Genomic DNA, 15,262 nt, shown 5'->3' with positions numbered 1-15,262 from the left:
GAGAGGAGATGGGATGGGAGTAGGACCCACCCCTACTCCATGGGCACACCCAGGGCAGCAGAGTGGGTAAGAGTACAGGCCATGTTGTTGAAGGGGCCTACATTCAAGTCTGTGAAATTATCGTGTGAATTTGGGCAAAACCACAAATTCTTTAAAATCATAGTTTTCTCAAGTATAAAATTAGGACAGTGATGGTCAACAACAGAAGTTTGTTAAAAGAATTAAAGGCCCTTTTACCATAGTGTCTGGCACATAAGTTTACTCAGTAAATATTAGCTGTTCCTATTAGGTATTTGAATAAAAGAACTATAAAAAATATGTGAAGCAGAGTGGATAAAAGCCAAGATTGCCAATTTAAAGTAAAGTAATATAAGGTTAAATAAAGGGATAGAAGAACTACATTCTTTTAACAGTGGTGATGGGTTTTGAAATTAGAATGGCTCAATTGTGGGGGGAGAAATTTCTGTCATAATTTCATCATTATCGAAATGGTACCATTTCACATAGTATTGTAGTCCAGGGTCACCTAGTTATGGTGATTACTAATTCTTTTTTTAAATATTTGACATGTTATAACACATGTTCATTCAGGTACTGTATTTTTTTTAATCATAAGCAACGAAAAGTGATTTCACTGATTTTTTTTATCCCCCCCCACAGCAAAGATTGTTTTAATTAAGGAAAACAACATTGATAACAGGGGAGGAAACGCCCACCCATAATAATGCCCTCTAGGAATGTTTCTCTGTATTAATGTCCCTCAGAAGCAGGCTTCTACCAGGAAATCATTATCATCCTATACTGCTGTAGGGGGTTTGGGGTAGTTCAAATTGAAATAAAGTAATACATCTAAACCATGTATCTACAATGTGACAGAATGAAGTACAGCGAAAATGTAACATTGTAAATCTCAGAGAAGAAAGAAAGAGAAAATGAGTTTTCTTAGTGTGTATATTTGTAAGCAATACTAATTGAATTTGTGCATAAGATCTCATAAATTATAAGGAAGTACCATTCATAATATGCCCTTTTAAATAAATGTACTTGTCATGACAGTTTCATGTTTAGGTAACATATTATATTGACATACTCTTTAAAGATATTTTGTGTATGTTCTTGACATAGATTTTTAAATCATAAGCTAAGTACTTCTACTGAATTACTTTAACCTAATTGTAAGCTGGTATACATAAGCAAAACACAAATCCTCACTCTCAAGTGCCCAGAAGAAAAATGCCTTAATATCTTTCTTTCACAAGCCAATACTAAACAGACATTTTGAAATTATAGAAAGGAATCTTACAAAATGAATCTTGGGGATTTTCTGAGGACACAATAGTCTGAACATGTTCTAAAATACTCATGACTCTGTCAGAGTAAACTACTGAAATAAATAAATACATAAATAAATCACTGCTGACTTTCCCAAGGTGTCATAACTACATAATTCCTATATGTATAATAATTTTATGAATTTTTTAAAACTAAGGCAAAATCATGCACCTAAGACTCAGCCCCAATACCTTGTGTAGTTCCTCAAATGTACAGTATGTATTGTATACCTACTATATATTTATTGACTGGACAAATGATTGTAGTTCACCTAAGTTTGTTTAGAGGAGATGTATAGAAGGACCCTTTAAGATTCCTTAGTTTAGTATGTTTTGTGGATGGACAAATTAAAGACCAGAAAAAGTACTGATTTCTTTGGGTTATCCAACATCAGAGCAGGTTGAGGGCACTAGTGCCCCGGTCCCTTGGCTCTCGTCCTAAGTCAGGTTGCATAATACAGACAGGAGTCAGTTCTAATATCATTTTGACTCACATTGGCAATTGTGATCATGTTGCTGAAGAAGTTGTTTGATTCATCTTGAATCCCGTTTTGTGGAATAATGGATAAGAGAATATAGCTCTAATATTTGATACTTATTTGAGTAGAAAGATTGAAGAGTCATACTATGAAATCAATGTGGCTGTCTAAGAAAATTACATTTTAAAAATCTGAAGGAAATTCAACAGTTTAAAAGTGAAGCAGAATTTTGCAAACCTCAGTCTTAAGCAATCAATGGTCTTATTCATCCTTTATCACCTGTTCCTCAGACCTGTGATGTGGCCACCTCACTCTAGGTGGTACTGTTGGAGTTCCTCTGTTAATAGCAAAACAACCTATATGCAAAGACGGGTGGGGGCGGGGGGGAGCCCTGGCCATTCTCTACCAGCAGGAAAACCAATGATTAGTGATGCCTTTCCAGAGCCTGCAGGGTAATAGCTATTTGAGAATGTCCTACTCATTTGGCAACCTAATTATTTACTTTGCTCTATGGTGGTTGTTGCTTGTCCCTTCCATCTCACTCTCTTTTTCTTCCTATTGATTTACCTATTTCATTACATTTCTTCATGGAAATGTTTATCCTTAGGGCATTAAACACTGCAATCAAGACTGTTAGTGTGTAGGAAGGCAGGAGATTGAAGCTTCTGTGGTTGCAGAGATGGGGCTCTGAGAGGACTCAGGAGAGACTTTGTTTTCCTTATTCATTTCTAAATGATATTTTGCTTAGAGGAGAAAACATCTCTTAGATCTTCTTAGGTCATCTGAGCCAGAGTGTTGTCTTATTATTCTTTATGTCTGCTATATTTTAGAAGAGACAATTACATATCCCATGGAGGGTCCTGTTATGTGAACCAGGTTTATTTTTTATTTAGGAAGCTTTAGTGCTTACTGAAATTATGCCAGAGATTGTTTGAGGTATGCTTTTAAAAATTTGCACCTTCTTAGCAAATTATTGTCAAAGTTTTGCAAACATGCTTATTTTCCCTCTTTTATATCTAGCTAATAAATCTATTTTTCATCCTTAAAAATGATATATCAATATAACAGAAGAACATTTTCCTCATACTCTTTCTATATTTCTTTCTTCCTTTTAGGCCAAGGGTTCTTATCGTGGGTATATAATAGTTTGACCCAGGAAGTTTTTACAAATAAAAAATTCTGGACCCACGGGTAGATATTCTGATTGAATTATTCTATGGTGAAGTCTGAGCATCATATCACTTGAGCTAACCTAAGATGCTCACCTGGGCATGGAAAACTGGGAAGAAGGCACGCAAATTGGATTCCTGGGTTCACTGAGCTAAGACATTTTTGCTTCTTTTTCTTCCCAAATGAAAAACACCACAGTGAATCCTTCTCGCTCCTGGGATTGGTTCATTCACAGTGTGAAGTTTCTATAAATCAAAGTATCTGAGAGCTTGGAAAAACAACTAAGTCAGATATCTACTGAAACAAGTGGCATTTTTCCTGAGGTTACAACTCTCATGAATTTTGCCACCCTGAAACCTCTGCTTCAGCGCTGCTGCTTCTAATCTGCAAATACACATCTCTCCCAGCCTTATCTAAATGTTCCTCTCGGTCGCCTATGCATCTGATGGAGAGAGCATAGTATACATGAGGACAGATGTACACAGGGAGCTAAGTTCTGCTGTTCATCAGTTACTGAGTTAGTAACTTGTATGCATGTTGCAGGTCAGGTCCCCAGAGATACAAGCTTTGAGACAGGGAATTGCCTGTCGGGAGCTTATTGGAGTGGATTCTTAGAATAATCATTTGTGAGGGAGAAAAGAAAGAAGTAGGATTGGACAGTAGAAGGACTTGAGCTGGCCTACCTAGGACTCAGCTGATCTTTTGGGGAGCTCGGGAGTAGGGATGGCTCTCAGAGTTGTCCTGAATTAAGAGGAGATGGAACAGCTTTAAAGCCCCACATCAACCAGTCTTTGGATGTGAGATGCCTCAAAGAAAGATGCAGTAACTTGGTTAAGGTGGCTTTCTGCAGCTGAGGACCATTTTGGGGAAGGGCTTAGCTGAGAAATGTCAGCCACCAGCACCCTCAGTGTTTCATTAGGTTGGATGGGGAGCGGACCTGGGGGGCTGTTGTGATATGCCTTGGAGTCCACCCCTTGCACCACTCACATTCACCAGCTTCACGTAATACATTCAAGAAAAAACTTTTACAGAAATATATTAGGCCTCTTTTCCTGGTGGAGTTCACAAGAAGGTTAGTGGTCTCATCATTCTCCTCTCATCTCTAAGTCCTCCTCAGGCCAAGGTTCTTGTTCTTGTCCATTTTCCATCAAAATAGACAAAGGAGCATCGAGAGACACTCAAGTGCCTGAATTCTAAAGCTATTGTTCTTGCCCCCATTGTATAACAGAAGCCCACCTCCTCCTGATGGTCAAGGTTAGTTACACCTACCAGGACAGTGGCTCCTGTCCTTATCTTCTGGTCCTTTGGAGCTAGGAGTCCAAAGAGAATGAAGTAGACGTATCTTGTGTTCCTGATGGAAACAGCCTGCTCTAGGAATGCGAAGCACACATTCCCCAAGTGGGTAAATGGTAATGGGGTAAGATAGACAGTCCCACTCTAACCCTTTGGTTCTTGGTCCTTTGTGTTCTACCTACCTCAGGAAGCCGAGTAACGTGGATGGGGGGGCCTGTCTTCGGTGGAGTGTGTGTTTTAGAATGTAGATTATAATACATTTAGGCTATAAGCTGTCTTTTTATATATCAAATGCCAATATTATTCTTTATTATAAATTAGTGAATTCTGTGTGTTACTCAGTCTGACTATTCCTAGAAAGGAATTTATTTCATCAGTTAGCCTAGTTCATTCCTGGAAATCCAGTTCTGCTTTTCATTGCCAGGCTAACTCTTAGTAGTATCTTTCTTGTCTCAACTTAAATACCATTTCTTAATAATGCACTTTCCTGAATCCCTGGGCTTAGTTTGGTTTTTCTGCCATATGCTCTCTGGGCACATGAAGACAGGGGCTACTTGGTTCAACACTTTAGGCTCCCTCTTGCTACCCTTTTTGGTTATCCGTATACACCCACAAACTAGGAATATAGTAGATAGTCCATATTTATTTTTAATAGATGATTAATAATGTTAGTATGTAGATAAAAACAGAAACAAATTCAACTCAATTTGATTTATCAGGAAATCCAGTTTGGGCACCAGGATAATGTCAACGGTATCCATCTAGTTCATGTAATAGCTAATGTGAAGTAGATGGTATTAATTTTAACATGATACTTCAAATAACAAATAAAGGGATATGTTTAGTGTGTAATTTTTATGCACATGCCATAAAGGGTAAACTAGATAAACACTAAATATTGAATAGAGAATAACTGAGACCAACTTTGCTTAATAGATTATAGAATTACAAATGTATGGACATACTCACTATAGATTTAGAGTTAACCATCACAGCCTCCTTAACAAGATCTGATCAGTAAGTTTAAATGTTGAGTCGCCAAATCACTGCCTGTCCTCCTCTTGAGCTAATTTCTTTTCTCTATTCACCCTATTCTGTGTTATCTCTGACATTCTCTGTCCATATCTTTATTCACACATTGACCTCCATTTATCTGCATTAGACACATATTATCCATATATTAGAACCAATAAGCTATTCTAGAAAATTCTTTCTTTAGATTGCACAAGTGTTAAAGTTTTCTCCCCTCCCACAAATGCAGACTATAAAATTATATTTCCATTGCTTTAGCTATTATTGTTTCTATTTTCTAATGCTCAAGGCAATGCAATGTAGAAAAGGTTAGAAAATATTTTACAAACACCTTGTGCTCTTGCTGTCTGCAAGGTGCACATGAATGCCTTCCCCAAAATGCCAGGTACAAAACATCTGTGCAAGTCTTAAGGATAATCTCTGCAGATTGCTTCTGCCTCCATTGTGGCAAGTATCTCCCAATCTTCTCTAATGTTAGGCCAGGAAAAAGAGTTTTAGATGTATTACTGCCTAGAAGCATTCAAGAGGCTTCATGTAGGGTTTTATTCACTGGCCCAGTGCTTTTGAATGGATCTGTGGTGAAGAGCTGAGTTTTTTGTTGTTGGTAGTGTTTTTGTGCATGATTATTTGTTTTTTTAAGAACAGAGAACATATTCTGTTGTGACCTCCCAATAATTTTATAAAATGCAATAAAAATAAATTACTTAGATAAAAAAATCAATCCTCATTATTGTTTGGGAGTTCAACGGACATTAAATTATTCTGTGAAATTACTATCATAGTTGCTAAGCCATTCCTCTCAGTTTCTGTACTTACTTTGACTTGGAAAAATGGACACAGTCCTCAGACTACACTTTGAGTGTGGCTGCTTTAGCCTCAGTTATATATTAATATATTTTCTGTTCAACCAACCTCATTTAAAAAAAATTAAAAGTTATCCTCTTGAGAAAAAAGCTTAGCTTCTACAGGGATTTGCTTTTAACTGATTCTCACCCATTTCTTGGCATTTATTAATACATCTAAGTGAACAAGGGGTACTATACCATCTGGTTAACATGAAGTGTCTATGAGTACATTAAGCAGGGATGAGATCTTGGCTTCAATTTTTTTCATTAAGAATTCAACTCTAGACAGATTCCTTAAATTGTGTGAAAGTTTTGGATCTGGCCTAGAGATAGCAATCAGAGATAGGATGAGATCAGTGCTGTGGAATTTTCTTCAGGGAAGTGAATGTAGCTGTGTGGAACAGAGAATGCTTTTCTGAGTTGCTATCTCTTGGTCCCTGATCAAAAAGCTGTGGTTGTGAACGTGAAGCTCTGAGTAATGATGCAGTAGGTGCATGACTTTGTCGCACAAAAGCAAGATGGTTTTACCTAAGGAATGCAGGTATTTCTATTGTACCAAAGTATGGAAACTTATAAATATGGATAGAAGGTTTCACTTTATGAAAAGGTTTTCAGATGCATTACTTCATTTTGTCCTTGCTTCAGCATTGAAGGCCATGTGCATGTTTACAGATATGATCTATAACAGATGAGTAAACTGGGATTTAAAAGTGATCAAGGCAGCACAACAGGGAACAGAATGGAGATTCAGTATTCACACCTGGGGCTCCATTGCATTGACCTTACAATTGTGTCCTTCTGCTACTAAGTAAATGAACTAAGACTCCAGAATGAAAGTTCATTACAACTTAATTACTGTAAACTTTTTCTGAGAATAAAAACAATATGAGTAACTCTTCCTTTTTATTCATTAAAATAAAAGAAAAAAAGAATGAGATTTTCTTGGCAAATTTACCATTATCTGTGCACTTCTCAATTATATCCCTTTCCTTTATTAGTTTCTGTGTAATAATTAATACTTATACTTCTTAAAGTACACATCTTCACCAAAAGTATTTTACAAGTAAATTGTGTTCCATTACCCTGGACCATGATGATAATTATAAATTAGGAATACTTCAGCCAGAAAGAAATGACTCATGCACTTGTTTTCATCTATAATATTTCTTCAACCGTTTGATAAGTACAAGGTAACCAGTGGCATGAGAAAAATGTTTATTAAAAGGCATAATGAGAAAAGAAAGCTTCTTTATAATGTGAATATTCACGTAGGTTTATTTCTGCCAATTATTGTTTAAATCTACCTTCTATACTTACAGTTTTTTTTTTAATTTCAAAGTATCATGGGGTACGAATACTTTTGCTTTTTAATTGCTTTTATAATGCTTGAGTCATGGTTATAAGTGTGCCTGTCACCAAGATAGTGTTACTCATTTGGTAGGTTTTTGTCCATCTCCTCCTCCCCCCACCCACCTGCTTGATTTCCAATGAGTTTTACTTCCCTCTATGCACATATGAGCTCATCAGTTAGTTAAATTTAATAGACAGTACATGTGGTGTTTGTTTTTCCATTCTTTAGATACTTCACTTACAATAATGCTCTCCAGTTTCATCCATATTTTTGCAAAAGGCATTAAGTCATCCTTCATGGCTCAATAGTGTTCCATGTTATACATATACCACCTTTTGTTAACCCACTCAGGAACTGATGTCACTTGGGTTGATTCCACATCTTTGCATTTATGAATTGTGCCGCAATAAACATTCACATGCAGGTGTCTTTTTGATAAAATGCCTTCTTCTCCTTTGGTAAATATCTAGTAGTGGGATTGCTGGATCAAATGATAGGTCTATTTTAGTTCTTTAAGGTATCTCCATGCTATTTTGCATAGAGGCTGTACTAATTTGCAGTCCTACCTACAGTGAATAAGCATTCCTTTCTATCTGCATCCATGGCTGCATCTATTGTTTTTGGACTTTTTAATAAAAGCCATTCTAAAAGGGGTAAAGTGATATCTCACTGTGGTTTTGATTTTCATTTCCCTGATGATTAGTGATGTTGAGCCTTTTTGCATATGTTTACTGGCCATTTGCTTATCTTCTTTTGAGAAGCTCCTGTTCATATCTTTTGTCCATTTTTTGATGGGGTTGTTTGATTCTTTCTTGCTGATTTGCTTGAATTCTTTGTAGATTCTGGTTATTAGCTCTTTATTGATATATATCTTACAAATATTTTCTCCCATTCTGTGGGTTGTCTATTTGCTCTGTTGATTATTTCTGTGGCTGTGCAGAAGCTTTTGAATTTAATCAAGTCCCATTTATTTATTTTTGTTGTTGCTATGATTGCCATTAGGGCCTCCTTCATAAATTTTTTGCCTAGGCCAATATCTAGAAGAGTTTTTATAACATTTTGTTTTAGAATTCTTATGGTTTCATGCCTTACATTTAAGTCTTTTATCCATCTTGAATTAATTTTTGTGAGTGGTAAGAAATATGGATCCTGTTTCATTGTTCTACATGTGGCAATCAAATTTTCCCATCACCATTTATTGAAAAATGATTCTTTTCTCCAGTGTATATTGTTGTCTTCTTTGTCAAAGATCAGTTGGCTGAATGTGGATGGTTTTATATCTGATTTCTCTGTTGTGTTCCATTGGTCTATATCTCTATTTTTGTGTCAATACCATGCTGTTTTGGTTACTATAGCCTTACAGTAGAATTTGAAGTCTGGAAATGTGATGCCTCCAGGATATGTTCTTTTTGCTCAAGATTGCTTTGACTATTCAGTCTCTTTTCTCTTTCCAAATGATTCAGTCTCTTTTCTCTTTCCAAACAAAACATAGAATTATATTTTCTATATCTGTGAAATAAGCCATTGGTATTTTCATGGGGATTGCATTGAATCTGTCAATTACTTTGGGCAATATGGACATTTTAACAATGTTGAATCTACTAATCCATGGGCATGATATGTTTTTCCATTTGTTTGTATCATCTGACAATTCTTTCCTTAGTGTTTTGTAGTTCTCTTTGTAGAAATCTTTCTCTTCCTTGGTTAAGTATATTCCTAGGTATTTCATTTTCTTTGTAGCTATTGTGAATGGTATTGAGTCTTTGATTTGATTTTCAGCTTGACTATTATTGGTGTATAGAAATGCTACTGATATGTGTACATTGTTTTTCTAACCTGAGACTTTGCTGAATTTATTTATCAATTCCAGAAGTCTTTTGGTGGAATCTTTGGGACTTTCTAGATATAAGATCATATCATCAGCAAAAAGCGACAGTTTGACCTCTTCTTTCCCAATTTGGACATCCTTAACTTCTTTCTTTTGCCTGATTTCTCTGGCTAGGACTTCCAGCGCTATGTTGAATAGAAGTGTTGAAAATGGGCATCCCTGTCTCATTCCAGTTCTTCATGGGAATGCTTTCAACTTTTCTCCATTCAGTATGATGTTGGCTATGGTTTTGTCACATATGGTTTTTATAATCTTAAGATACATTCTTTCTATACCAAGATTGTTGAGGGCTTTTATCATGAGAGAGAGAAAAGATGGCCTACTAGAGACATCACTGGCTGGACCATCCCAGAGGGATGATAGGATTTCAGATAGGGGAAAGGGGAGTGGAGATGCAGTGTGGGTGTAGGTCATAGAGAGAGGTGCCAGAGCCTGCAGGGATCTAATGGAGGAAAATTTCAAAGCAGAGAAGGAAGGAGATTAAGGAAAAAAGATATCAGAGAGGCTCTGAGCCCAGGGAAAGGGTAAGGAGTGATCCTTCTCACCCTTCCACAAGCATTTGGTGGCCAGTGGCTACCAAGTTTTTTGGAGGCTTTTCTACCCCCATGGGCCCAAGCACACTGACAAACATGGTATAGTGGAGAGAACTTGCATGATCCCAGAGCTTGGACACTCCGTGTAGTGCTCCCCTCCAAGGAGAGTGTCACAAGAGGCCAGAGAGCTGGCTTTCTTCCATTCAGACTCTTCCTTCCCCATCCCTCTCCAAACCACTGCAACTGGAAAATCAGTTTGGGCCAAGAATTTGGCCAGTGGCTGCATGCTATACTTACAATTTTAACCTTCTAAAAGTTTAATAAAAGTGTCCTGCATTTGTTCTAACAATCTGGAATATAATTTTAAACTTTAAAAGTCAGGAATTTATAATAACTAAATAAATGATAGAGCATTCACTTTAAAGACCTTTGCTAATATTTTATATAAATCACTCTCAGATTGATTAACTCACTGCTCAAAGAAGCACATTTTTTATTCTACCATCATCACTACATTTTTGTATACTCTTGCAATAGCAGTATAAAGTTATAGTTGGCATTTTTTTCTTCTCCCAATGTCCATTACAAGGAAAAATTGAATACAAAACTATAATTATTGTAAATAGGTCAGTGAGAATAACATAGGCTTTAATTTATTTTTATTTTATTAATGTCAAAGCTTTCATAATAAATATCTCTTTCCCAATAGTTTCATGTTATGTCTATATTTGCTCTTTTTTGTGACATGAAAATTTAGTATGTTTTTTAAAGCCAAAAACATTAAAAAGTGAAATCCCAGTATTATGGTAATTTATTACATTCCACCACATCATCTGAAGTAGTGGTCACAATTGTTCAGTGAAGTCCAGTTGTGGATATATTTATCTCCATTTTACAGAGGAGTGGGTTAAGAGTCAGAGTAAAGACAAGATCATCAGGAACATCAAATAACAAGCAGAGCTTAAGTAGTACAGAGAGGAAAGAAAAGTTGATCAATTTGTTGAATTGATTTTTTTTTTTTACCTCAGTCTGCTAAATTGAGGAAAATTTCCTATTTTCAGACTTTTCTTTAATCAGATGGATTGAAAATACTAGACCAGGTAGCTCATATCAGGTCCAATCTGGTTAAACAGATGTAATAAATAGTCAGAATGGCAGTGTGCTGCTCTGGTTTTAGTTTTGGTTGCTACAATCTTAAAAGATAAATGATGGACAAAAAATAATTAATGAAAACCATGAAGATTCTGGCATCCCAGAATATGTAAGGGTCTTTCAACCTTCCTTGAGGACCTTTGTGTGTGTGTGTGTGTGTGTGTGTGTGTGTATGAGAGACAGACAAAGAAAGAGAAAGGGAGATAGAAAAGCTGGGGAAACAGAGAAACAGAGAGAAATAAGAAAGCATGTCTGTCCCTGCGAGGGCTGTCTCCTGGGAAACACAAACATGTAAATGTGAAAGTAGAAAATAACACGCCTAGTATTATATTACCACGAGCAACAAAATGAGGTATCTGAGCTCCAACTAGATGGTTCAGAGGATTAGGGAGAAGAAGTCAGAGATAGAGGATGTTTTTTGTTCGTTTTATTTTTTGCCTAATGTTATTAGAACTTAAAAGGATAGAAATTGAAATAAAACAAATACTATTTTAAAAAGTGCATTATAAACTTACCAAATTTAATACAACATACTGTTTATTGAGAATATAGACTATGATGATAAATTTGAACCTAAATTCTCAAGGAGTTTATTAATAATTAAGTTGGCTATAAAAACAACTAAACTAGATTTTCAGTATGAAGCAGAATTAAATGAATTTTGCCATAGAAATTTGAACAAAATGCCGTGAAAAATAATAGGACAATTGTAAAGCTTCAGTAAAAGGGAACTTGTATTAGCTGAATTGGATGTCAGTTAGTGCTTAAGACAATGAAGGATGTGTTGAAAAGGTGGGAAATGCTTGCTATGCTCAGACAGAGGGACCTGTCCAACATGCTTGGAGCGTAGAATGTGAAATGTGGTGGAAAAGTGAGAATAGGAAGATGGTGTACACCCAGATCGGGCCCCATGCCTAGAATTTTTGGTTAAACCATGGGAAACAATCAGACATATTTCATGAGCATGCTGAAAAGGCCAAAGGATGAAGATCAAGAGTCAGTCGGGTAAATGTTCCTCTCACTTTCCAATGACTTCTAAAGAACTGGATTCTCAGCAAGGATGTGCTTTCCACATGTTCTAAAATGAACATAACCACAGCAACAGATGCTTCCTGAAATTGTCAGCCACAGTTGGCTGGACCCTGGGGAGCCCCATGCCATGTCCATGTGCTGGTCCATCATGAAAAGTCCTTCAGAGCCAGTATTGTTGTACAAATGTGAGATGGTATCATCTCTCAATATTATGTTTTAGTACTCAGTAAAAATACTCGTGATATGTAAAATCATATTTAATGGAGGGTGTGATGGAATTTAATGTATATTTTAAGTTCTGATAAGTGTTATAACAGCCTGGACAATGTGAGTTATTAAAAGTAGGGAATAATTAAGGAGTTTTGTAACAGCCCAAGTGAAAGGTTAGAGGATTCTGAACTAGGAGTGTAGTTCAGAGAAAATGAAAACAGTATAGGATATAATAGACACATGGGGGTACTCTATCAAGCAGGATGATGGAAATGTAATGGATTATTAAGAGATATATTTTTGGGTACCTGTACCATGTTCTTGGCATTCCTGGCCTGTGTAGATTACGAAAGTCCAACCCAGTTTGATATTTCTTACATTTTTCCATACATGATGCTGACATAATAACATATAGGATTCACATAATCATTATACCTCTCCCCTACTTATCTTTTTCCTGATCATGAGATAGACCCAAATAAGAGTTCTGTGCTCCTTACTTTTTATGCTCATTTGAAAAAAAAAAAAACAAACTTTAATTTAAATATTTACTTTAGAGTCACACAAATACTTTGAAAAAAAATTTAGGAACCCAGGCAGTAAAGGTGAGTTTTGTCTGATGATTAATGAACTGAGATTTTTTTTTTTAGTTATTGTCTAGACAAATCTCAGGATCACATTCATAGGGGTATTTGCAAGTGAAATAGACATAACATTATGAGTTCTATTCTGCCCCAAATAGAGTGCAAACATTTGGTTTGGGTTTGGGTTGTGTTTGTCATTTGTTTATTTATTCATTTGCCATATTGTGAGACCATAGTTTTTTTGTTTTTGATGTTGCTTCCTGGCCATAGGTTTTCACTGTGAAGAGTAACACTTCTCAGTTCTATTTGTGATAGCCAGTTATTTACAAAGATATGTGTACACCTACATAGATGCGTGTCAACTTAAGATATTTGTTATTTCTACACTTGCAACATTTTTCTTCTTTGCTGAGCATTCTTTTTCATCTGGATGAGATAGTAGTTTTTCACTAAAAGCGCAAGTTTCATTTCACCTATCAAGATTAGTATAATGCACATAGTCTCACAGATTGAACGTCTGAATGCATCTGATAATTATGTACTCATCTTAACAAATCAAAGTTGGTCAACCACTTTTAACCACAGATGCTTACACTAACCTTGCAAGGACACTGAGTTTAGATTCCAAGCAATTTTCTGCTTGTGAGTTTTGGCAATGATTACAAGCCTAGTGATGGTACCAGCAGGAAGAAATTGTCAGTGACAGGAAAGGTAGTGAAGTTCATGGCTTCTGAAACAGGACATGTGTGTGTGTGTGCGTGTGCGTGTGTGTGTGTGAGTGAGTGTTGGGGGGATAGTAGAAGAGAAGGAATCTTTCTGTTGAATGATTGGAAAAACAACCAAATGAACCTTTTACTTTTAAGCTCTTAATGCTGTCAGAAAGGAGAACAACGAACACCACCATAGTGTAAAATACAGCATCACAGCACAGGGTGAAGTTCATAGCCAGGACTTAATGTACATTTTATATTGAAAAGACATTTATCCTCTCCCCATACCTGGAATACCACAGGGACAATGAATAACCAGCCATGAAAACAGCAATCAGTTGACAGGAACTAGTTAATTATGAGGGCTGGTTCTATAAATGGAAGCCCTTAGTGTGATTTTGGGGTGGGGAAAACTTTTGATTAAAGACACAAACCATGTATTACCGGTATTTTTTATGGTTACCTGGCTGTTTCTCTAACGTTTCACACGAATGTTGGCAGTAGGATGTAGACAAGACACCACAAAGTACTGCCCCATACGAGCACAGGTGAGGGACAGGGAGCATTAAGAGAGCAGCATTGAATGTGGGTTGAGGGACTGGAAGCTTAAAAACAATTTATTTTTATCCATCATCTGCATATGTCTCAGAACTCAAGATTTTTGCTATGCATTGTTAAATGTGGTAGAATTTATTGTTATATAATGGTAAGAAAAGACCATTCTGGTAAGTCATAAAATGCACTGATGGAAATCATTCCAAAGCACTGAGCTTCTCTAAGACTTGGGGAGTGATTGAGTGGGGATTTCTTGCATGTATCCTTCTTTCTCTAAGTTCTCCTTTGCAGGACTCTTGGTGCCCCTCCCACACAGGACAGCTCCCACACATGACATCCTGATCAGAGGCAGGATCTCATTGCAGGGAATGGAATCTTGGGCCTTCCCCCAGCCTGCCAGCTTTCATAATCCTGGTATTTAGCCTTTCTGTACCTCAGTTTCCTCATCTGTTGATAGGATTAATAATGGCAGTTGTGAATATTGAATGAGTGGTATGTAGAGAATGTTAAGAATAGTGACTGACACCTAGGAAGTTCTCAATAGTTCAAACTATAATAATTCTCATATTTATTCCTTCTTAAATTAGAGAGAGATAAGTACATAATAATAGTATCCCTGAGAATGACTCAAGAAAATTAAGTGATTCACAATAGTTCAAGAACACACTTTCCCCATACGCTGGATAAACATGTGGCACAGTTATCTACTAGATAATTCCACGTTGAAAACATTTAAATTATAACTTGTGCCAGAATTATTTTTTGTATTACTTAGTCCTGACTAAAAACTTCAGATACAGAAAGATTTGCTCCAGGTATTTAAATACTCTGCAGCAGATATAAACACAGCTGTTACAGTGTAAGGGAAGAATCACTTACAGGAAACCATGGTAAGGATGAAAAACTACTGTGCCCATACTTTCCTAAGTGTTTTTTTTTTTTTTCATATTTTCTATTTCTTAGCACCTAATTCTTTTTAAAAATGCAATCCCAGTTCTGTAGGGCCTTAAAAAGCTTTTTTTATTTGGTAAATTGGGTTTTTATATTCATTTTAACCAAAGTCCAGAATGATAGCAGTTATAGGGAATGAAAGATTG

At 36.3% G+C, this 15,262-nt stretch overlaps 1 protein-coding gene across 1 annotated transcript in view; it reads left to right on the top strand.

Moving 5' to 3' along the window:
• CDH7 (cadherin 7) overlaps nt 1-15,262 on the top strand; it is a 100,983-nt gene that overhangs the window by 26,971 nt on the left and 58,750 nt on the right. The gene's annotated exons all lie outside the window — the stretch shown is intronic.

The sequence above is a fragment of the Eulemur rufifrons genome, chromosome 5 (genome assembly GCF_041146395.1).
Source record: "Eulemur rufifrons isolate Redbay chromosome 5, OSU_ERuf_1, whole genome shotgun sequence".
NCBI classification, from domain to species: Eukaryota; Metazoa; Chordata; class Mammalia; order Primates; family Lemuridae; genus Eulemur; species Eulemur rufifrons.
This window is presented reverse-complemented; position numbering and strand designations above follow the sequence as displayed.